The sequence below is a fragment of the Lepus europaeus genome, chromosome 3, assembly GCF_033115175.1.
Source record: "Lepus europaeus isolate LE1 chromosome 3, mLepTim1.pri, whole genome shotgun sequence".
NCBI lineage: Eukaryota > Metazoa > Chordata > Mammalia > Lagomorpha > Leporidae > Lepus > Lepus europaeus.
This window is the reverse complement of record NC_084829.1, coordinates 90,885,054-90,910,019: the sequence shown is the minus strand read 5'-3', so window position 1 is coordinate 90,910,019 and position 24,966 is coordinate 90,885,054. Positions and strand designations below refer to the sequence as shown.

Genomic DNA, 24,966 nt, shown 5'->3' with positions numbered 1-24,966 from the left:
TCATCTCCTCATGTTCCTGGGTCAAGAGCCCAGGCACTGACTAATTGGCTGCTCTGTTCAGGGTCTGACAGGCTGTACTCAAGGTGTGGGTCAGCACTGTGGCCTCATTTGGAGCTTTGGTTCTCTTCCATGCTGACCTTACTGTTAACGTAATCCACTTCCTTGCAGTTGAAGGATTGAAGCTCACCGTCCTCTGCCATGTGGGATGAGAAGTCCGCAATATGGCAGCTTCATCTCCTTCAAGGACAACATCAATGCCCTCATTGGGGTGTGTGTGTGTGTGTGTATGCGTGTTAAGCAGGCCTGATTCTTAAATATGAGAGTACTTCAGAAACCTCCTTGAAAGTGCATATTATGGAAAACCTCTGCATGATTTTCAAAGTGTTTTGTGCCATAATAAATTGATATTTTCATTATTTTTCTAAAACTTTTTGAAGTACCCTATATAGGGCAGTTCTCACTTAGCATAATACTGTGGGACTATAAAAATGATGTCAGCTGAAATCATGCAAAATAAAGTTAATAATCATTGGGAAATTATAATTTTCATTACAATTGTTCTATGACTTTTAAAAAATTTGGTCATAATATTAACAGCTATTACTTAAAATATTGAAAAATTTAAAAAATAGCAGCACAAAAATATTTGTAATTTCAAACAGCAGAAATAAGCAGAGTTCAAATATTTTATTTCTCCTTAAAAATAGCCTCATGAAAGGTAGTTTGAATAGTGTTTGCCTTCTCATATCTATAGTGAATGAATATCTTTTCTGTGCCTTGGTGAAATGTTATAGTCTAAGTTTGAGCAAGCTTGAAAAATCTTTTTGTTTGCACTTCAATATTATGAGATATGTCTAAGAGTTCCTTTCATGCCCTGTGTTTTGCCAGAATCAATTCCCCTGGACATTTCCAGTCTTTTTATCACAACCACTGTCTTCATTTATATCAATAAGTTCATTTTCATAAAATTCTTCAGAGTATACAACCAGACTCTCTTTTTCATGGTTATTGAGCAATTCTGTGTCTTTCTTCATGTAATTTTGTAATAGATCACTTTCCAAAAATGACTTGAATTGTCAGTACTAAATATCTACCTTATAAATATCCATCTTAACTAATCCTTGAAATCTGGGTGCAAATTTCATTTTGGGGAACCACATCCTTATTGGCTCTAGCATCTTCACAGGATGGGTTAATATTAATCAATTTATGTTTCTTCTGAAACTATGAAATCAGCCTTCACTGGCAATAAAAATGTTTCCTTCACTATCAGTAATTTCAAAAATTGGTCCTGAGTAATAAAAAAATTGATTGGAATTTTAATTTCAGTGTTCTCCAATCCACACTGTAAGTAAATGTTTCATTCTTTGTGTATTTTTAAACTAAAGATGTTGAAACAACTTTGTCCTTTTTTTAAAATGCTGCACTTTTTCAATGACTTCAAAAAACTAGCTTTTTGTAGAGACAGGTCATACCCCATGTTTGATTCATTGTGCTCATATTGAAGTCTTCTAATAAAATCCAATTTCATTCCCAGTCTTTTAACTTTTCATTTCTTTGCTTTATTTTTATCTTCATTAGTGGATTTCTTGTATCAATTGTCAAGTTGTACACAGGTCTCATGTGATACAAGGAGGCAATAAAACTACATCGTTTGCTGTCTGTGCATGAAGTGACTAGCTAAGGTAATGTAATGATCAATTACCAAAATACTTTGGAAGAAGTGACAGCAGTATTTAGACTGAAGAGCTAGCAGAAAAGTTTCCATTTTTGCAATAACTCACAGTGAATATGCTATGGTAACTGAAGTGAGGATTTTGAAGTAGGCAGTGGCACCAAGCAAGGATTGCCTGTATACCATAACATAATCACAAGTGTCACATTCCATCACCTTCACTATACCACATTCCTATGGTTACACATAATCACAGGTCACACTCACACTCAAGAGAGGGCAGGGAAAGTTATGTAGATCACAACATCATGAGATTCATAGAAGCTAACTTAGAATTCTGCCTACCATAAGCATTAATAATTTGTTAGATTATAATTCTGTAGGATATGCATTCCCACCTGGAGTATATAAGGGTCCCTATCTTTCCAAGATTTTATTGAAACTCACTATTATATGACATGGACATTTTGCCAATTCAGTGGTTGAGAAACACTGTCTTAGTCTAACATTGCATTTTCTTAATTTTCATTAAAACATAGCATTTTCATATTACACCCATTTCCTTTTTTAAAAATAAAATATACCCATTGCTTATTTTTTCAATAAAATTGTTCACATTTTTCACATTGATCCTTAGGGAAATATTGTTTCTATATCTGAACAACAATTCATAGTCCGTATAATGAAAATTTATTCTTTCATCCTGTTATGTATCTGTAATTTAATCAATCATATCTTTGTTGTATAGAAATTGTGCTGGTCTGTTTTCTGTTGGTAATAACATAATATCACAGACTGGGTAGGTTATCAAGAAAATATGTTTATTTTGGCTCAGAGTTCTGCTCCAAGTTCAATGAGCTGCATCTGATGCTGGTCATCTTACTGGAAGTGTCCTGAGGGAGTTATTACATGGTAAGAGACAGGGTAAGAGACATGGTAAAAGACTTAAGCCAAACTGGCTTTTAAAGTGGACCTACTCTTAAAATAACCCATTAATTCTTTAATCTAGCAATCATGAGCATAGATTAATCCAGTCATGAGGGCATAACCCTAATAATCACTTCCATTCTTGTGTTTTAAAAGATTTTATTTATTTATTTATTTGAGAGGTAGAGCAACAGAGAGAAAGGTCTTCCATCCGCTGGTTCACTCCCCAAGTGGCCGCAATGGACAGAGCTGAGCCAATGCAAGGCCAGGAGCCAGGACCTTCTTCTGGGTCTCCCCCATGGATTCAGGGGCCCAAGGACTTGAGCCATCTTCTACTGCTTTTGAGGCCATAGCAGAGAGCTGGATTGGAAGAGGAGCAGCCTGGACTATAACCAGCGCCCATATGGGGTACTGGCAGATGCTTAGCCCACTATGCCACAGCACAGGCCCCTCCATTCTTAATATATTATAATGAGGATTAAATCCCAACATAATTTTCAGAGGAAATAAACCATGTTCAAATGATAGTAGAGCTTTTATTTTGAGTTTATTTAAATTTGTCCATCTTTTCCTTGGTGCTTTTATAAAAACAATCCCTGCAATGAACTGAATGTTTGAACCCTCAAAGACAAGCAAAAAAAATCATATAGGGAAATGCTATCCCACAAAGTGTTGCTACTAAAAGGAAGGACTTGGGAAGATATTTATATCATGAGAGAGGAGCCCTCGTGAACTGAATTATTGCCCTTAGAAAAGAAGGCCTATTAGGTCTCTCACACTCTTCAGGCCATGAGGGGTATAGGGAGCAGAACGAAGTCTACAGCCTGAAAAGAATTCACATGGAACTGAATGTACGGTCCTCTGATTTTACACTTCTAGCCTCCAGAAACAACTAGCTGGAGCTGAGAAGCCACCCAGTCTGTTCTGTTTTGTTATAGCAGCTGAAGCTAGCACACTACTCAAGCTCTAAGAAAATGTTGCTAGCACTTTTTCTTCCCAAAAATTAATACCAATATATGGAAGTAAATGTTGGTGCTAAATCATAAAATAATGGCAAACATGTTGCAATAACTAGTTTTAATTCTAAATAGGTAAAGTTAAAATTTAGTGTAAAAATATAAGATCATGAATGATAAAATGAAAATTTTTTACTAGATCAATGACTTTCTTAAAAAGAACAAGCAGTACGTTCTGATATAGCAGTCTTCTAAAATAGGACATATGTGGATGATACCAAAGACAATTTCAGATTTGGCAGAAAAAGAACATGAATGAGATATGCCTCTTTTGCAATATCTTAGCAAATTTATACCCAAACTGAAATGGAAAATGTCACTTTTAATTTTGTTCATCTCAAATGCATTAGGGCAGTAACATTATTATAAAAAATTTCACATCCTGTAAGTTCAAAGTATTACTCTGAGGTTTGTCTAGGACATCTTCTTTTCTGGAATATGAGATTTTCAAATTTCTCCCATTCTTCTTTCCAAGTAGGCTAATACAAAAGCATTTCAATTAATAGTGAAGCCAAATGAGTGAGTCTTTTCATCAAAACATGAAATATGAATGTTGTAAAATTAAAAAAGAGACCTACTTATCTGTACAAAGACAAATTAAAACATATATTTAAAACAAACCAATAAGCTATTTTTCAGTTAGCATTCATTTGAAGTAATTTAACTCAATAGCTAGATACATAGATAGATATTGATATAGGTGATAGAGAGAGATGACAGATTGATCATAGATCCATAGATGATAAATTGAATATATCTTTGTCATTCTCTCATTTATCTGTTTATATGTGAATATGTGTGTGCTCATTAAAATTTAATAAGAAATAATTTATTAAGGTAGCCTCCCAAATACTCATTTTATAACTTCAGACAGTTCTTTATCAAGTTTTTCTAAAAGTCATTATTATACTAACTGGATTGTGATTGGTTCTTTTTGTTGCTTCTAAATTGTTCTTGAAAAAATATTCTCCTTAAAAAATTTACTTGTTGAATACCTGTTGTTTCATATGTTGTTTAATATGGAAAGTATATACACTCTTGAAAATATATTTCTGTTATCTATGTACACAGTATAATATGGAAAATGACTATAATTATCAAGAATCCTCACATGTATTCATTTGACAGATCCAAAGTCCAGATATCAGGCAGCCCAAGGTTGCAGAGCTATGTAGTCTGGTCTACTGTCTTGTGGATTGCAGTTTATTTCCTATGGGCAATTTAGAACTTCTGAAAATCCAAATCAAATTTAAGAATTTTTTTTAAAAAAATCACAGATACAAATGTCTAAATCAACCTTCTATTATTTCAGTGTATTTTATATTTTCAGCTTCAGAAATTCTTTATAGTATTTTCTATCTTTTCAATTCTTTAGTCTAAAAATATTTAGTGGAGTGTTCTCTATTTGCTGTCTGAATTTCCCATATATTTTAATAACAATCCTTTAATAATAAATTTTGTTTTTCAAATCTCATTAAGTAGTAAAAAGAATATGTGTAAGATCCTCTTCTATAGTATTTTCTTGCTGAAACACTGAGATACATAAATATCTGAAGAATGAAGAACTACCCAAAATTACAAATGAGATTCTTTTACTTGCCACTCAAAACACATGCTGCCATTATGTTCTACACTGGTGGCACAAACCTAGAATGACAAATAGGACAGCTTTTGCCCTCTCACATTTCCACTTGGGTTGGACCAATGGGAATTCCAGTAGGAATCCAAAGGCAAGGAATAAGTAAACATTCACAGTATTTTTTTTTCCTCTTGGTTCCTTGTGAAAATTGAGCAGACGTACCAGTGTCTGACAAGGCAGCCAACTCAACACTTCTTTTCCATGTTCCTGGAACTACCTTCCTTACTTTATTCAGGCTGACAAAGCAGGATGGGGGTGAGGGGTACGGAAAGGTTGAAAGGGAGGCATAGCAACAACTTCGCAGTTAGCAGCTCTGTGTTACTCCATATTCATGCTTCAAAGTTATTTTATTCTAAATATGCCATATTTTCTTTGGGACACTGATGCATTTGCCATAACTTACATCAATGATTATCTGGAAGAAATTATGCATACTTCATATGTGCACATAGAATACAGTGTGAAAATATTTTCTAATTGTACCATTTAGTGGGCAGGAGCAGCATAATGTCTATTTTAATGTCTATTTTAGGCCTTCTTGACACCTTTTTTAATGTCTAAAAGAGACATTTAGAGATTCAGGTAGTGGATACCTGATTGTGTCTGGACCAATCACACGAATTGAATGTGATCATAGTCTGTCATGAAGAATACAGAGCATAGACAGTACATGTGCTAGGAGTGCAATACCAGGGACCAGAGGAAATATTTTGAATCATGATCCAAAGGAGCCAAAGGGATGCTCCACCCTGTAAAGAGCATTACACAAGCAGAAAAAAATGGATGAATATGAGCTGGGAGGGTTTTGCAGAAAATGACAATTTCCCTCCTGCCACAAAGTGTTATTGAGAGCTCATTGGGAAGCCTAGCCTGGGGGATTCAGATACTATGAGTAATTTATATGGAATATGACTATATCACTGGGAAAATATTACCAAAAACTTCTTTAGCTGACATTTGTCTGAGTGAACAGGTGGAGGTAGACAGAGGGATAAAATGTGCTTTCTATAAGGAATAAGATCTACCAGTTTGATTGTGGTGGTATAGACTTGGAAATCAGGAGTTCAAGCTTAGCCTTGAATTTTGTTCTTCCATAGGCAAATGTCCAGGATAAGGTGGGATAAGCAGATGCCATCCCAACATTCAATCATGGCCTCTTTTTTTAAAAAAATTTTTTAAAGAAGATCAATGGTTTCCAGGGATTGGGTTTTTTTTTTTATTTTTTATTTAATAGGTAGAGTTATAGACATAGAGAGAGACAGAGAGAAAGGTCTTCCTTCCGTTGGTTCACTCCCCAAATGGCCACCATGGCCAGTGCTGTGCCGATCCGAAGCCAAGAGCCAGGTGCTTCTTCCTGGTCTCCCATGCGGGTGCAGTGGCCCAAGCACTTGGGCCATCCCCCACTGTCCTCCCGGGCCACAGCAGAGAGCTGGACTGGAAGAGGAGCAATCGGGACTAGAACCGGCACAATCATGGCCTCTTAAAAGACCCCAGACTTGTCTTAAAATGTGCTTTCAGTGTGGTAAGTCCCAGTGCAAATTGATCCTTGTTACCAACTGGTCCACCTCTGGAAACATTCAGGTCCTAAAAAGTATGTAGTGGATTTAGGATTAAACAAAAATTGTGCAAACCTATACAAGTTGGGGGGTGGGGGATATTCTGATTTTCATACTTGTGGTAAGGGTGTGTCCCTTGTGGCAAACTCCTCTGAGGAAGCATTTCTGAATTTAATGCAAATGAGAACATGGAGTGAAGAGGAACAGGCAGCTATGCCCAATGTGCTCTTTCAAACACATTGAGAGAATCCAGCTGGGAACCAAGCTCTCAGCCTCCATCCTTTTTCAATACTATTTCTGTTATATCCATTACAACAAAATTAACTGATAGAGACAGAATCAGATGTAGTCTGACCACCTATACGGTAAAATACTTGAAAGCAGCAGGTGATATTAACCTTCTCCAACTAGAAATCATCATCTCAAGGAGGAAAACTCTCCCTAAACTGTTCTCACAAATAAGTCTGAGCACCCTTCAAGGAAATAGACATGAATTTAGAGAAAGGACCTCTGAGTCTTGAGCAGGTGGAGGTATAGGTACTACTTGAAAACATGAGATTTGTTCCATTGATTCCTTTGAAAAGGAATATATCTTTATGAATCCATTCATGGAGCAAATATTCATGCATCATGCAAAAATGACCCATGCACTATTGTAGGCACTAAGGGGCCAGCAATGTACAATACAAGCAAAAATGAAACAAACCTTTCCTTCATAGTGTGTATGTAACATTTAATGATGATAAGAGCTAAAGAGCAAAACAAACTGAAAAAAAAAAAAAAGTCTAAAGAAGGTAAGAAGACAGGAACTGTGTTGACTACAGGGAGAAAAGGGTTCCAAGCAGAAGAAAGATCAAAGATCAAAGCCCGGAATAGAAGTCTTATATTCCAGGAATAGCACAGGAGCCAGTGCAGCTGGAGTGGAGTGAAACTGAGGGAAAATCATGGGGGAATAATTCACAAAGCAGATGGAGCCTAGCTCTTAAGAGAGACGTATGTCACCATGAGGGCTTTGGTTTTTACGTGGAGCAAGACAGCAAAAATGGGGGCTGATGGCCAAGCAGTGACAGGATCTTACTGCAGTTAGAAAAATCACCATTCTAGCACTGTGTTGAAAATTCGCTGAAGGAAAGTACTGAGAAGGAGGCCAGTGAAATGGCACAGTCAAGACCATGGGGACTTGGGCAAGACAGCCAGTAGGGAAAGTAGTGAAGACCATTCAAGTTCTGACTCTGCATTAGATGTAGAGATCAGAAATCGTGATGGCTCAATGCCAATGTACATCTTCCTGTGCCTGAAGGAAACCTCCCAGAATACATGACCCACAACTTGTGGGAAAACAGTTTATGAAGATTTGCTCAGGGCAGAAAGTATTCACTAAGTGGGAAAAGGACATTTAATAAGAATAAAACCATTACTTCTTAGGGGTAGAATTCATTCAAGAGAAAATTTGCTTTTGTCGTACTTGGGATATCAGTTTGGGTGTCCTTCAAAGGCACATTTGCTGAAGATTTGATCCCCCAAATTCTAATTTTAATGATTAATGTTAATTATAATGGATTAGAGATAGAAACTGAATACAGTTCTGGTGTCCGAAGGCGGGGCCTTTGGGAAGTGACTAGATGGTAATAGACTGTTGGGGTGGAGCCCTTGGAAATCATGATGGCTTTATAAGGGAGACTCATAGACACAGATAAGAAATACGCTCCAGATCTCTGCTTCCTGTGATCCTTCCTCCATTCAAACTCCCTCATCTTCAGCACTCACCAGCCAGTCAAACCAATGGGGCCCAACTAATCCTGCACTGTAAACTTCTAAAACTATAAGCCAGAAAAGGCTTCATTACTTAATAGTTAATTAATTGCAGTTTTGAAAAATTGTTATAGCTTTATATTTATATTAAATATTTATGTGTGTATGAAAACAGCAACAAAAATAAAAACACATGTAAACATAAGGATACTTCAAAAATTCATGGAAAATTTTCATTTTCAAAAATTCATGGAATTTAAGAAAATTTTGTTTTGATCAATTTTCTAATCTATGTATAGTTTTTACAGTTTGCATTCTTCATGAACTATATAAAGACTTCTCATATGTAACATTAAAAAGAGCTTGTGACTGCTAATTGTCGGGCTTTCATATTCTGAGTATGTTATAGTAGTGGAGGGAACAGGCTTAATGGCTGAGAATACTGGGGGATTTTTTCTAATGGTGTGGCCATTTCATCCCTTAGCAGTTAAAGGCATAATGCTGAAGATGGGTAGATCAATAGCATCCTCTGAAAATATGTCAGAATTGAGAAGAACGTTGGCTCAAACACAAAAAGAAATCTTCAAAGAGAAAATTAATAAATATTAATTAAATTTTAATTAAATGTCTACAAATGCATAAACTTCATTAATTGTTAAATTTGAATTCATAAACAAGTCATGATATACGAGAACAACTCCAGGTTACATTTACTCATTTTGCAAGAATCCATGAGTTTTCATGATTAATACAGTATAATCAGAGCCAAATGTAATTTTAGCACAAGCTTCTAGCTAAATAACTTTAAAAATAAAATTAGAACAATGCTTTCAAAATCATTTGCTGCAAAAAGTCAGTATGTTACTTGAATGCAAACATTGAGAAAGAAGAATGTATTAGTCAGCTTTTCATTACTGCAACACTTACCTGACAGGATGTTGTTAAGAAGAAAGAAGGTTTATTTTGGCACAAGATTTAGGAGGTTCACTGTCCAAGACTGGACAGCCCCATTAGTCTAGTTGATAAGGGTGGCAGATGGTGAAATGCTTGTGGAAAGAGAGGATCATATGGCAAGCCAAGAAGCAGAGCGAATAGCTAGGCTTCACTCAGTTTATAGCCAACACTGTCACAGGAGCTACCTTCTAAGGTCACACCCTCACTAAAGACCTCCCACTAGATCCACCTCCCAGATCCATAACTGTATGAAGTCTCCATTCTTATCCCATTAACTATTTACAATAATCCACTAGCTGTTAGAGTAGGATTGATGACAAAACCCCCAATACATGGGCCTGTGGGCATCACCCAAAGTACTGCCCAACTGCAACGGGGAGATAAAGTATAGAATGGAAGTCAAAGGGAATTGTGAGGGGAAAACAGACCAGGGAGACTATATTAAATGTCTTCATTACCCCAGGAAGTCTTCAGTGTCAAGTCTAATATCTTCTGGAGTTAGGATTCACTAAAATGCTGATTTTGCTTCAAAGTGTTATTGGAACAAGATCAGAGGCTGCCTAAGAGGGGAAAATTAAATCCGAGTAGCTTTGATATGTGTTAAATGTTGACTCTGACCATGTTTTAAATTAAACAAACTAAAAAAATAATAAACAGAGATCATTGTTTTGGAATAAAATGTCATACACTGAAGTTTGAGCTTTGGTTTGCAAAAGGTATGGATTCACTATGTCCAAGAATTTTTGAGGTATATTTATAATTTGTAGATTGTCTGCCAGAAAAAAGTAATAAAGCTTACTGTTTTTAAAATGAACACAAAAAACTCTCAGAAAAGGAAATGATGAAAACTGAATTATCCATAAAATTGACCCCATCTACAAGCAAGAACTACAAACCACAGGCACATAGAACACTCTGATAACAATGAGAGGACTGAAGTATTTGCAACAGTCAACAAGAGGGGAAAAGAAGTAAAAATAGCTTAAAAATTTCCAGCAATAAATTGTCATTGTATTAAAATGTATGTTGCTGGTATGCTGTATGTGTTAAATAACTGCAAAAATGGGAAGATTTGCAACCATTAAGAAGTCATGATTTAAAATGTTGCCCTCATGCAAGCCTGACTGCTTGAAATGCCAGATTTCTAACACACTTACTTTCCTCTTTTCCATCTAAAAGCAAACATCCTCCTCCACCACCACCAATCCAAAGGAAATACAGTGAGATTGTATCTATTTTAACTTCTTCATATTTAATTCCTATTCATCACAATTCCAAAACAACTTTATCATTTTCTATGGGAGAAAGAGAGTAAGTTATAAAATCCCCATGCTCTTTGTTCTTTTGGTACAAAATTTCAAGTTTTAGTAGGTTAGAAGAGATCTGATTCTGAGATTGAATACAATAGACTCACCGCTGTTTTAAGCCACTGGGCAGAGAGACCATGGAAGCATTTAGGAGCATGAGCCTGGATCTAAACATTTCTGAGCTCGAATTGTAGCTGTTTTCTCCTTACTTGCCAGCCTTCTCACTAATTGCTGTAAGATTCAATTCCTTATTTTAAAACCTAGAGTTTTTGTAAGAATTGTATTATAAGGAGTCCAGCACTGTGGCACCTTGAGTTGAGCTGTTGTCTGCAGTGCCAGCATCCCATATGTGCGCTGGTTCTAACCCTGACTACTTCACTTCTGATCCAATTCCCCGCTAAGGGCTTAGGAAAAGCAGCAGAAGATGGTCCAAATGCTCCTCCCCTACACGGGAGAACCAGACAAAGTTCCTGGCTCCTGACTTTGGCCGTGGCCCAACCCCCGCCATTGTGGTCATTTGGTAAGTGAATCAGTGAATGAAAGAACTCTCTCTTTCTCTCCTTCCCCACCACCCTCTATGTGTGTGTGTGTGTGTGTAATTCTAGCTTATAAATAAATAAAATAAACATTTAAAATTAATTATATTATAGGATGTACTTAAAACATTATCAAGAGGACAGCACTATGGCACAGCAGGTTAAAGCCCTGGTCTGTGGCAACGGCATCCCATATGGGTGCCAGTTTGAGTCCCAGTTGCTCCACTTCTGATCCAGCTCTCTGCTATGGCCTGGGGAGGGAGTAGAAGATGGCCTAAGTCCTCGGGCTCTGCACCCGCATGAGAGACCCGGAAGAAGTTCCTGGCTCCTGGCTTCGGATCAGCACAGCTCTGGCCCTTGTGGCCCTCTGGGGAGTAAACCAGCAAATGGAAGACCTCTTTCTCTCTCTCTTTGCAAATAAATAAAGCATAAGTAAGTAAATAAATAAATAAATCTAAAAAAAGAGAACATTATAGAAATAATTTTTAAAATATCAAGCGTGTTAGATAAGGAGGTTATACTGAACCACATTATGTTTAGTTCACTGATGAAGTTATAATCAGTAATCTTTCAAAATCATTTATATGTACTCTGGGATATTTATCTTAAAATTGTTCCAATATAAAGGAATTTAATCTATTCATAATAAAGTTGCTAGTCAATATAAACAGCACATGCTGGTGTTTTAGGGTAGGAGTTAAAGAACATATAGTACCTTAATCTTTAGCTGGGATGCAAGGGATGGCCCATTAGTTGCCTCTTATTATAAATGTTTAGCTTCCTCTATGCCCACTGTGCCTAATTAAGAACAGATCTGGGGGCCGGCGCTGTAGCACAGCAGGTAAAGCCACCGCCTGCAATGCTGGCATCCCATATGGGCACTGGTTCGAGTCCTGGCAGCTCCACTTCCGATCCAACTCTCTGCTGTGGCCTGGGAAAGCAGTAGAAGATAGCCCAAGTCCTTGGGCCCCTGTACTCATGTGGGAGACCCGGAAGAAGCTCTTGGCTCCTTCTTCTGATCGGCCCAGCTCCCGCCATTGAGGCCAATTGGAAAGTGAACCAAAGGATAGAAGACCTCTCTCTCTCTCTCTCTCTCTCTCTCTCTTTCTTCCTCTCCTTTTCTCTTTGTGTAACTCTTTCAAGTAAAATAAAATTTAAAAAAAAACCTTTAAAAAAATAAATAAAAATAAACAGATCTGGAATCTCTAGCCAGAATCTGACCTTCAAGAGTTAGGAGAGTGGAGGGACAAAATGTAGTCCTACTGTGAGATCAAATATCCTCAAGCTATTAGGGCTCAGAGTTGTTAGAGCCTATTATTCCCTGAAAGTGATTTGTTGCCTCAGGGAACTCCTTTTCACTCCTTAGTATGTTGTCTTTAACTAATTACCTTTAATGTGTTGATCCCAGATGTGATTACAGAACAAGTGTTGGTTCTGTTACTCTGCCCATCCAGCTATAGGGTACTTTGGTTATACAAATAGAATTCCTGATTGTTAACCATGATAAAACTTTGAACTTTCACTTAGAGTACAGTCAAAATTCACAGATAAACTGACTTATGTCTTTAGCACTTACACCTGTGCTTGGCACATTATTAATATATTAAAATTTGGTTTCTACTGTTGAAATCTTTACTTAATATATACTAAACTGATCTGTATATAAAGAGAATTGAAAATAAATCTTGATGTGAATGTAAGGGGAGAGGGAGCGGGAGAGGGGAGGGTTGCAGGTGGGAGGGAAGTTATGGGAGGGGGAAGCCATTGTAATCCATAAGCTGTACACTGGAAATTTATATTCATTAAATAAAAGTTTAATAAAAATAAATAAATAAATAAAAAAGATTTGGTTTCTAGAGCCAATGGAAAGCAAAAGCCATCCAATGATGTAGCCACATAAATAGAGTTATATAATCTATTTTGGATTGAAAAGTAAAGTTTGACTCAAATCATAAGGATATGGAACACATGACCATTTTCTTGTTTAGGTGCCTGTTACACATCATGAATAAGAATTCAGATTTGGGCTGGCGCCGTGGCTCAATAGGCTAATCCTCCGCCTTGCGGCGCCGGCACACGGGGTTCTAGTCCCAGTCTGGGTGCCGGATTCTGTCCCGGTTGCCCCTCTTCCAGGCCAGCTCTCTGCTGTGGCCAGGGAGTGCAGTGGAGGATGGCCCAAGTGATTGGGCCCTGCACCCCATGGGAGACCAGGAGAAGCACCTGGCTCCTGACTTCGGATCAGCATGGTGCACCAGCTGCAGCGCGCCGGCGCAGCGGCCATTGGAGGGTGAACCAACGGCAAAAGGAAGACCTTTCTCTCTGTCTCTCTCTCACTGTCCACTCTGCCTGTCAAAAAAAAAAAAAAAAAAAAAAAAAAAAGAATGCAGATTTGGAGGCTGGTGCTGTAACGCAGCGGGTTAAAGCCCTGGCCTGAAGTGACAGCATCCCATATGGGTGCCGGTTCCAGTCTCAGCTGCTCCTCTTACAATCCAGCTGTCTGCTATGGCCTGGGAAAGCAGTAGAAGATGGCCCAAGTCCTTGGGCCCCTGCACCCACGTTGGAGACCCAGAGGAAGCTCCTGTCTCGTGGCTTCAGATCAGCGCAGCTCCGGTTGTTACGGCCAATTGGGGAATGAACAGGCAGAAGGAAGACCTCTCTTTCTCTCTGTGCCTCTCCCTCTCTCTCTGTATAACTCTGGCTTTCAAATAAATAAATAAATCTTTAAAAAAAAATCAGGTTCCCTTCCTTTTGTGTAGATATGGGCCCAGTCAAAATTTGGCCAAAATCTCTTCTTGTTTAAGTAACCTCAGCAAATTGACAAGTACCCAGAGTTGTGTGAGATGATAGATGTTTTCTGTTCCTTTGTATTTTTCTAAAGAGTTAGAATTAAGTATTAGAATGTTTGAAAGAATCCATGCTGTAACTTTCACATATTTGATTTAAGGAGTTCCTGAACTTTTGGCATTCTATATGCTTGAAAGTATTAGATGAGCCGGTGCTGCGGCTCAATAGGCTAATCCTCCGCCTTGAGGCGCCAGCACACCAGGTTCTAGTCCCAGTCGGGGCACCGATCCTGTCCTGGTTGCCCCTCTTCCAGGCCAGCTCTCTGCTGTGGCCTGGGAGTGCAGTGGAGGATGGCCCAAGTGCTTGGGCCCTGCACCCCATGGGAGACCAGGAGAAGCACCTGGCTCCTGCCATTGGATCAGCGTGGTGCGCCGGTGGCAGCGCGCCAACCGCGGCGGCCATTGGAGGGTGAACCAACGGCAAAAAGGAAGACCTTTCTCTCTATCTCTCTCTCTCACTGTCCACTCTGCCGATCCTGTCCCGGTTGCCCCTCTTCCAGGCCAGCTCTCTGCTGTGGCCAGGGAGTGCAGTGGAGGATGGCCCAAGTGCTTGGGCTCTGCACCCCATGGGAGACCAGGATAAGCACCTGGCTCCTGCCATCGGAACAGCGCGGTGCGCCGGCCGCAGCGCGCTACCGCGGCGGCCAATAGAGGGTGAACCAATGGCAAAGGAAGACCTTTCTCTCTGTCTCTCTCTCTCACTGTCCACTCTGCCTGTCAAAAATTTAAAAAAAAAAAAAGTATTAGATGAATTTAACCCATAAGATTAAATTAAAGTGTCCAATTAGTATTTGGTTTAAGCCTATGATTTGAAATAGAAATCTTGCTATCTACCTATAATATGCATACATATATATGTGTAATTGGAAGAATAATAATCATTCATAATCAGTCTATATATAAATTTACTATACATTATGTAAGTACTGCTAATATTTTGTTTAAATCAAAATAGTGAAATATTTAAAATGGAAATAAAATATATTTTCTAAATAAATCCACTTCTATTCATTTAAATTTTAAAAATTTGTTTGGGAAAGATAGAGATCCCCCATCCATTAGTTCACTCCTTAAATGCCTCCAACAGTGGGAACTCAATACTGGTCTCCTAGGTGGGCAACAGGGAGCCAACTACTTGAGCCATCATCTGCAGCCTCCCAGGAATCCAGAACAGACCAATGCCTCCACCCTAACACTCCAATATGAAATATGGGTATCTCAACATCTTAAGTGGCATCCTATCAACTTTATCAAATGCATGCCTCATGAATGTGATTTTAAATGTTTCTAGATGTTTAAGTAAATTGGAAAATGAGAACAATTTTTTTTTACCTGATGCAATTTATTAACAGAATAGAATAATCTGGGGAGTCTTATTCACAAGTAGCGCCCAAAGCATCCTCCCCTTTCTGTGGAAGCTGTCAGTGGGGATGGGGTTGGCATCCTCAATCTGCCTGTATTTCATACTCGAGTCAGTAAGGGGTCTGAGAGCTGACCAGCTCCCAGGTCTCAGGTCCTCTTGTGGTCTGGAGTTTGATGTGTATGTGGGGCCATTACTCCCAGCTCCTTGCACCTCTGAGCCACATCCTGAACAGCCAACATGGTAGCATATGGCAAGGATTAATCTCAGTGAGCTTTCACCTTGATCCTACCAACCACTAGACAGATGGTTTCCTTGCCAGAAAGATCTGTGACACAGACAAAGGTGTCACAGAAGGCTGCAAAGGTGTAGCAGACACCAAAGACATTCTCTTCTTCAGCCACCTGAAGCCCAAGGCAATAACCTGTTCTTCCTTCTTTTCCTTCCCTTTGCAAGGTGCCATTTCTGAACCATGCATAAGAGTCTCCTTAAAATGAGCAATAAAATGTGCTAGAGCAATAAAGGTGATAAAAGCAATTTTAAGAACTACTTTTTATTTCATAATTATGAGTAGAATGTTAATTTAAAAAACATTCATGGCTTCTTTTGTTATTATCTTGCTTGGTTTTTTAAAATTCTTTTAACATTTTATTTTTTAGAATATTTTTAAATTTATAAAAGAAATTTGTGAGGTAGTAATATCAAAAGTTCCCATATACCCCTTACCCCATTAACAAATACATTTTTTGTATTAGTCTCTAAGGTTGCAGACATAGAGTACCACAAACGGGCTGACTGCAATGACTGAAGGGTTTTTTACATATACCATTCGGGAGGCTATACCAAGCTAGACTAATGTGTCAGCAGAGGTGGCTCCTTCTGTACTCTGGGCAGATGGATCTGTATGCTTCACTGAGTAGCCTCTGGTGGCCAGCTGGCAATTGTTGGCGCTGCTGGGCCTACAGAATTGTCACTGCTATCTCTGCTTTCATCGTTATAAACCATTCTCCACATGTGCAAGTCTCTCCCTGTCTCCAAATTACTCTTTGAGATAAGACCCTGGTCATTGGCTTGGGGCTACATAATGACCTAGCTGGAATTTGATTACCTCTCTAAAGACCTTACCTGCAAATAAGATTACATTCTGTGATATTCTGAGACTAAAATAAAGCATAATGTTTTTGAGAAAAAAAAATTCAACTCAGAACTTGCACATCACAGTTTTCTTACATTTTTTTAGATTTATTTATTTGTTTCTCAAAGAGTTACAGAAAGAAAGGGAAAGACAGATAGAGAGAGAAAGAGACAGAGAAAGAGAAAGAGAGAGAATCTTCCATCCCTGGTTCACTTCCCAGATGGCCCCCCATGGCTAGCACTGGGCCAGGCCGTAGGTGTGCAGGGGCCCAGACACTTGGGCCATCTTCTGTTGATTTGCCCATACCATTAGCAGGGAGCTGGATAGGAAGTGGAGCAGCCAGGACATGAATTGAAGCCCATACAGGATGCCTGCACTGCAGGCATCGGCTTTACCTTCTATGCTGCAAGACTAACCCCTTGTCACTGATTTTTCATGTTTATTTCAATCATGTTTAAATTCTTCTCTTAATCGAGATTTATGTTTTGCGTAAACAACATACCATAATTTTTTTGTAGATTTTTGGTTATTTGTTTATTAGAAAGGCTGTGTGACAGAGAAAACTCCCATCCGCTGATTCACTCCATGTTTGCAATGACAGAGGCTGGGAAGGAGCCAAAGGCTGTAGCTGGGAACCCAATCCAGGTCTCCCAAGTCACTGGCAGGAGCACAATTACTTAATTCATCACCACAATCTCCCAGGAAGTTGGAGTCAAGAACTGGAGCCAGCATTAGAATTCAGGCACTCTGATATGGGATGAGGATGGGTATAATAACCACTAGCTAAATGCTTACCTCCACAACATGCTATTTTTAAAACTAATGTTACACCATTTTTTATTCAAATCTTGATTCTGTTATTCATTCTATATTAAAATAGCTTTTGTAAAATGAAATGGTAGTATACTCCTTGCAGTGCGATTGTAAGAATTAAATATAAGAAGTTGCCCAGAATTTCTTTTAAATAATGTAATCTCAGTAAATGAAATCTGCAGCTACTACTGTACTATGTATTTTTATTTTTTCTTTTTCTTGGAGACAAGTAAACATTTATTATATACATTTAAGTTACCAATAGTAGTATCGTCCTTTGTTATAACAAATTGCCATAAATATAATGGCTTTCAACAACACAAATTCATTATCCTACAAGGTCACAAGTCTCAAATGAAGTTCAGTGGACTTCATTTCAGCAGGAAGTCAGGCTTGTTCATTCCTTGTGGAGGCACCAGAACAGGATCTGTTCCATGCTTCTTCTGGCTTTTGGAGGATGTCTGCATTCCTTGCCTTGTGATCACATCAGTCTCTCCTCACCAGTTGCCTTCTCTCTTACTGTAATAACACAGCCTCCAACTCCTAACGCTTCTTACAATTATACTGTGGCAACCAGGATGACAAAGGCAACCTCTTCATCTTTAGATCCTTAATTTGATCATGACTACAAAGGCACTTTTACCATGTAAGATAACATATACTGAAAAAGTCAGGGCATGAGGTCATAGACACCATTGGGGGCCATTGTTCAGCTTACATGCCAATTTTTGGAATAAAACATTTCTTTCATCCTTTGAAAACCAGAAATCTTGTTAAATTATTGCAGATTCCAACAAATGGCAATAACGTGTTTGTGTATGTGTGTGCATATGGTATGTGTGTGGGGCAGTAGTTAATACTTGTTACGATGATCTTAATAAATCTTAAATTTAAAAGTTAAATATATTTGCATTAATATTTTCAATAATAAAAACTAACATGGGATTTATTAAATACTTTAGAAAAGGTTAATTTTGTGTTACATATATCACATAATTTATGATTGTGGTACGTGTTGAATTCACTGTTACCTATTTTGGAAAGAGGGATCATTTTATAGAGGAGGAAAATGAGGAAAAATGGGAGGAGGAAACAGAGGCATTAGTGGTGTTACACAGGATATATCAGGGTACTGTCCAAATGGTATATCTAGTTTCAGTTCAGACTCCAAGAGAAAAATAATGTTTCTTGGAAAGAGGATTTAATCCACCTTCAGCATGCCTGCACCAACTAAGGAGGACAGTTACTAGCTCAGGAGGAAGAGTCTGAGAACTGCTAAATGTGGAGTCACAGGCGGAGAGAACTGAAGACACAAAGACCCCAAATGGTCAAGGTGGGAATGGAGTTGTGCATCCCACGAATGTCAAGCACAGCTGCAAAACATGGTTGGAGAACTGTGCCATCTAAAAGCAGCAGATTAGAAAGTAGATATCAAATTTGGAAGTTCAGTTAGTACCGTTTCCATCCCTTTCTAGAATTTCTTATTGGTTTTCATTTTGACTGAGAAAATTCAGGAATAGTTTGAATTTAGAAGAATTCTAGGAAACAGGCAAGGAAACTGTTGTTTAATGAGAAGCAAGAGACCAATATTTTTAAATCTAATAATTTAATTCTAATAATATCCTGCTTTAAAGAATATGAACATATTCTAGATAACACTTAACAAATATAATATATTTTGATGTACAACTTAGCTGTTAAGAAATCAAGGAGATTTCCCCAAGCACCAAAAATAAAGAGAAAACTGAAATGCAGCTAGTTAAGCTGATGTTTTTCACCACCTTGGAGGCACTCAGTTTTATAAGTCTTCCTCAATTTTAAGCATGTTAATTCAATTATGCATGTAAAAGTTTTGAGAGTGAAATAACCACCAGAAAGTAGAACATCTCAAGCAAGGGGAGAGAAATTGTGTATATGGGAACTGCTTGAGAAAAATAGCTGAAATGCTTACCATGGACCAAGGGGATCATTTTCAAGCTGCTGACAATAAGCAGCATGCAAAATATAATTGGGGAGTAGAGTGAAAGTAACATATCAAAGCTTTATACTTCAAACTTCATACTTCACATCCACTCTAAGGATTTGTATAAAGCAATCCTGTGACTACTGTGTTCATTCTTTTGCAGTAACTAAGGCTGAACTTTGATATGTTACCTTATTTAGAAAATGCTGTCTTAATTTGGAGATTTTTAACAGTTTATTTCAAAATGGAAATCAGCAGATGGAAAAAGGTGACAAGTATAAAACTGTGTTCCTGGTAAGGAAGGTAAAGAAAGAAAGAGGGTTTTTTTTTTTTTTTTAATAAAGAAAGGACATGGTTTGTAAGAATTACTTTATCCTGATGGCTAGTTTACAATAGATTGGAATGGAAATGATAGAAAGTTTCAAGTAAGTTGAAGAATGTGCGTGTAAGTCACAGAAAGTTACGAAAAAAAAAGAAATTTTTGGATAGAAAGCTATTAATCTATTTTTCTTTGACATAGAATTAAAAACTGATCCTCTGTTAAAAGCAATGAGTTAATTATTTGTTCTCTTAACTCAGTTAGGCTCTAATTTTTTAAAAACAACTGAGTTTTAAAGGAGTTATGATTTGCTTAAAAATATGCTTATTCTAAAACATTTGAGTAATCACCTTGTAACAACGATCAGATCTGGTCTATATTATCTCATCATGTTAAGGGATCTCATTTCAACCAGATTTTTTTGTTTGTTTGTTTGACAGGCAGAGTGGATAGTGAGAGAGAGACAGAGAGAAAGGTCTTCCTTTTGCCGTTGGTTCACCCTCCAATGGCCGCTGCGGCCAGCGCATCTTGCTGATCCAAAGCCAGGAGCCAGGTGCTTCTCCTGGTCTCCCATGCAGGTGCAGGGCCCAAGGACTTGGGCCATCCTCCACTGCACTCTCGGGCCATAGCAGAGAGCTAGCCTGGAAGAGGGGCAACCGGGATAGAATCCAGCGCCCCAACCGGGACTAGAACCTGGTGTGCCGGCGCTGCAAGGCGGAGTAGTAGCCTGTTAAGCCACGGCGCCAGCTAAACCAGATATTTTAAGCCTTCTTGGCATCCTTGACAGGCATTAAAAAAAAAAATCAAAGTTTTCCAATAACTTCCCCTGTTGTCCTTTATCATCTTTAGCAAATAACAATATCGAATCCATAAATGTTATTGATGAGTGATTGCATCCATCCTTTCTCTCACATCTCACCTCCAGCTTTTTCCAGTGAAAAACCTTCTCCCACCCTGTGGTCTAAGATAAAATTTTTCTCTGTGCTCAGGGACCATTGTCCTGCTCACCATCCACCCCTCTCCTCCCTTCCACTTCCTTTCCATTCTCTCTCTCTTTCTGTCTCACTCTCACTCTCGCTCTTGCTCTCTCCCCTCTCTCTTTCTGAAATTAAGTTGGCTCAAGTCTCTCTTATAGTTGTAAATCAAAATAAATCTTTTTCTTCAACACAATATGGTCTTCTTATTTTCACTGATTAATTATGCTGAAAGCACAGCCATTCATGTTTCCTAACTGTCCCACCACCTGACCAAAAGTAGTGAACATACTTCTTAAATCCAATAACAAGTTTGATTGTTTATCTTGACTATCTTCTGTGAACCTCTCAACACTCATGAATCCACTCCTCTCTCTTCCTCTACCATGTTGAGACTAGTTTTCCTTTTATTTATGTGATACCACTATTTCTTAGTCCAGCCTCTCTTATGAAAAGAATTTCTCAAAACCTACAATGAGATTTTCATTTCAACTTTTCCTCTTAATATTCTTCAGAATTTGTCTTACTTTCTTCTTACATTAGTCATAGATGATCTCAATGCTTTCAATGGCTTAAGCTGCCATCTACATGCTGATAAACTCAGTGCTTAATTTTTTCCCCTAGCTGAAATCTTTACATTCCTATTGGGCATTTCCTCATCACATTCCTGTTAGAATGTCCCATAAGCATTTCAGACTTACTGTGTTAGAGATGAACCCACTATATTTCCCATATAATATTTCTTTTCACTTCTTGCTTCAGAGAAACATCACATTTTACAGTTATCCAAGTTAGAGACTTAGATGTTATTCTCTGTTCCTGGTCTCTCATCAACTCACCCACTGAAAAGCCTATGGACAAAGTGCTAATAATTAACTATAATATTGACTGAAACATTTAAAATATTTTTTTTTCATCTCTGTTTTCTTAGGGTACTCTTGGGCAGGTATTTGAAATCATTTGTATCCCATTGAGATAACACAACCATACTTGTCTCTATTCAAAAACTGGGTATTTAGGCCAGCACTCAGTCTAGTGGCAAAGATGCCAACATCTCACACTAAAGTATCTAGCTTCAGTTCTTGCCTCCAGCTTCCAATTCCAGCCTCCTACTAACGCAGACCATGGGAGATAACAGTGCTGGAATGAGTAATTTAGCTGCTGCCACCAATATGTGAGATCTGAATTGTGTTCCTAGGGCTTTAGCTAAGCCCTGCTCCAGCCATTGTGGGTATTTGGTGGAGTGAACCAGTGTTGGGAGCTCTCCCTTTTTCTCTCTCTGTCTCTCAAAGATATATATATATATATATATATATATATATATATATATATATTAATTTGGAGCTGAATCATGAAATACAAGTGTACTAACTATGCGAATATTTGGAATTTTAGAAAATGCCAGGCATATACTAAATGTTAATGTCTAGGTTCTTCAAATTTGACTTTCTTGAGACACTCCATTTTTAATGTCAGTGCATTTTATGGACCAAATTTTTTAAAGTGCGAAGTTAACAAATTATAACATTTATGAACTGAAACTGAAAAGTATCCTCAATCATAAAAGAATAGACAGTCATTCATATTATAATTTTATAAAAATTAATACAATTATGCAAAAGAGGAAGTGAAATGAACAATAATCAACAATTCAAATTTCCCCATCTGGTATTCAAAGTCTATCTGAAACTACTCAGCGAAAAAAAAGAATATGAAAGGAAGCAAAAATAAATCTTATATGTGGCTTCCTTCATTGTTTCATTCAGCATTTTTGAAATACAGACATGAACTCTTTCACTCTAGAAAGGTGCTGGTACTGGATAATAATGGAAGCTATTTAATGATAAGATCCAGATGATAGTATTGTATAACAGATATTCCAGTTTCATATAGTGTTCTTTTTTCTATCAAATTTAATTAATTCAAGATATTAAAAATTATACAGAAAAGAACAAACATAGCAAAGAATTTTCCAATCTTTGTTACATTAGTGTGTAATAACTATCTTTATAATGCATACAGGTGTTAAAATCACTATTTTTCATTACATAATTTTCTTAACAGAGATGTATTATAGAATTTAATAAGATACAGTCTTTTTTTCTTATTTTTTTATTTTTATTTTTTATTTCATAAATGTGAATTTACAAAGTGCAACTTTGTATTGTTGTGGCTTCCCCCAACCCCCAACCTCCCGCCCTCCCGTGGCCCTCCCCTCTCCCTCTCCCTCTCCCATCCTGCCCTTTATGGAGTTTCATTTTCAATTACCTGCATATACTGAATATCAACTTAGTATATACTAAGCAAGGATTTCAACAGGTTGCATTCACACAACCGCACAAGGTATAGGGTATTGTTCGACTAGTAGTATTTTTAAGTTTCATAGTAAAACACATTAAGGACAGAGATCCTACATGGGGAGCATGTATCCAGTGAGTCCTGTTGTTGATTTAACAATTGGCACTCTTATTTATGATGTCAGCAATCACCCAAGACTCTTGCTATGAGCTGTCTAGGCTATGGAAGCCCCTTGAGTTCACCGACTCTGAACTTGTTTAGTCAAGGCCATATCACAGTGGAGGTTCCTTCCTCCCTTCAGAGAAAGGCGCCTCTCTCCTTGATGGCCTGTTCCTTCTGCTGGGGTCTTGTTCACCAGGATCTTTCATTTAGATTGTTTTTTGCCACCGTGTCATGGCTTTCCATGCCTGTGAGACTCTCATGGACCTTTTAGCCAGATCCGAATGTCCCAAGGGTTGATTCTGAGGCAGGAGTGCTGTTTTGGGCGTTTGCCATTCTATGAGTCTGCTCTGTGTCTTGCTTGCCCTGCAGGATCATTCTCTCCCTTTTAATTCTATCCTTCATTATTTGCTTACACTGGTCTTATTTGTGAAATCTCTTCGACACCTACCCTATCTTTTTGATTGGTTGTGTATTTATACTTATCACTTTACCAAGTGCGCTGGCATTGGTGCCTGCCTTCTTGCTAAGATTGATTTGAAATCCCCTGGCACATTTCTAGTTCCACCATTGGAGGTAGGTCCGAGTGAGCATGTGCCAACCTATATATATATATATATATATATATATATATATATACTTAAAGTTCAGTAAAATTATATATGTATGATAACTGCTGACTTTTTTCTATTTCCTTGAGATTAACAACAGGATAAAAGGATTTAACAAAGAATGTATCATTATCAAAATCCTTAGTTACAGTAAGTATATAGAAAACAAGATATGTATCTAAAACTGTAAAAGACACTTATGGAAAATGATTAGAAAATATTCACTCCTTTTGAATACTAAATGAAAGATAAATTAGTTATCTATAAATAGCAGTAAAGGAAACATATGTCAATGCCATTCCTTACCCAATGTAAAATACTAGATGAAGGAATTTTCATGCCTATAAAGAAATTAAGGAATACTATTTGAGAATTCATAACCTTCAAAAAAGTGGCTTAAATTAGATTCAGTATTGAAATCTTGTGTGGGGTAAAAATTTCTCAGTTTCTATGTTGAGTTCTTTTTCTGTCGTTTTCATTGTCATGAAGGTTATTGTAGCCATTATTTACTTAAAAATTCACTTCATGAACAATATTGATCTATGAATGGAATAGTCATTTGTGTACCTCTGGTACTGATCAGATATTACAAATTAGGAGCAATTCTTTGGTATAGTGGAAGCCATAATGTGTTCTTTACAAACCTGCATATAAACTTGTTATTTGAAAATGAAGAGGCAAATACTACATTTAGGACCTTGCAAGTTGCTTAAATTTCTGTACAATTCAACAAAGAGAACTAAGTCAGATTATATGAGAAAATACAATCAAGACTGACACTCCAACACACACACACACACACAAAAAAAAAACTTCATTTATGTAGTTTATCAAGGCCTTCTATCTATGGAGATGTCTTGTGCCAGAATATTTCTGTTGAACACTGAATTCCATAGCAACCTAGGGTTCAGACATTACATAGAGTACATTGGCCTGTGTCTTGAATGTCATAAACATTTTTAAGAGACATATATTGTGCTGGATGTGTTACCAAACCACATTTCAGGAAGTAGAGATTATTTGTGCAAATGTCTACAGTGCTACTGCACATGATTTTGTTTTCTTTCTTTTTGTTTGGCATGGGATGTTTATTAGGCACAGTAAGACAGCAGGGCTGAATTCCGTGGCA

General features: G+C 37.7%; 1 pseudogene; it reads right to left on the bottom strand.

Annotated features, from left to right (window-relative positions):
- Positions 1 to 15,550: 15,550 nt before the first annotated feature.
- Positions 15,551 to 16,028, bottom strand: LOC133756600 (small ribosomal subunit protein uS11-like; annotated as a pseudogene).
- Between the last annotated feature and the right edge of the window lie 8,938 nt (positions 16,029 to 24,966).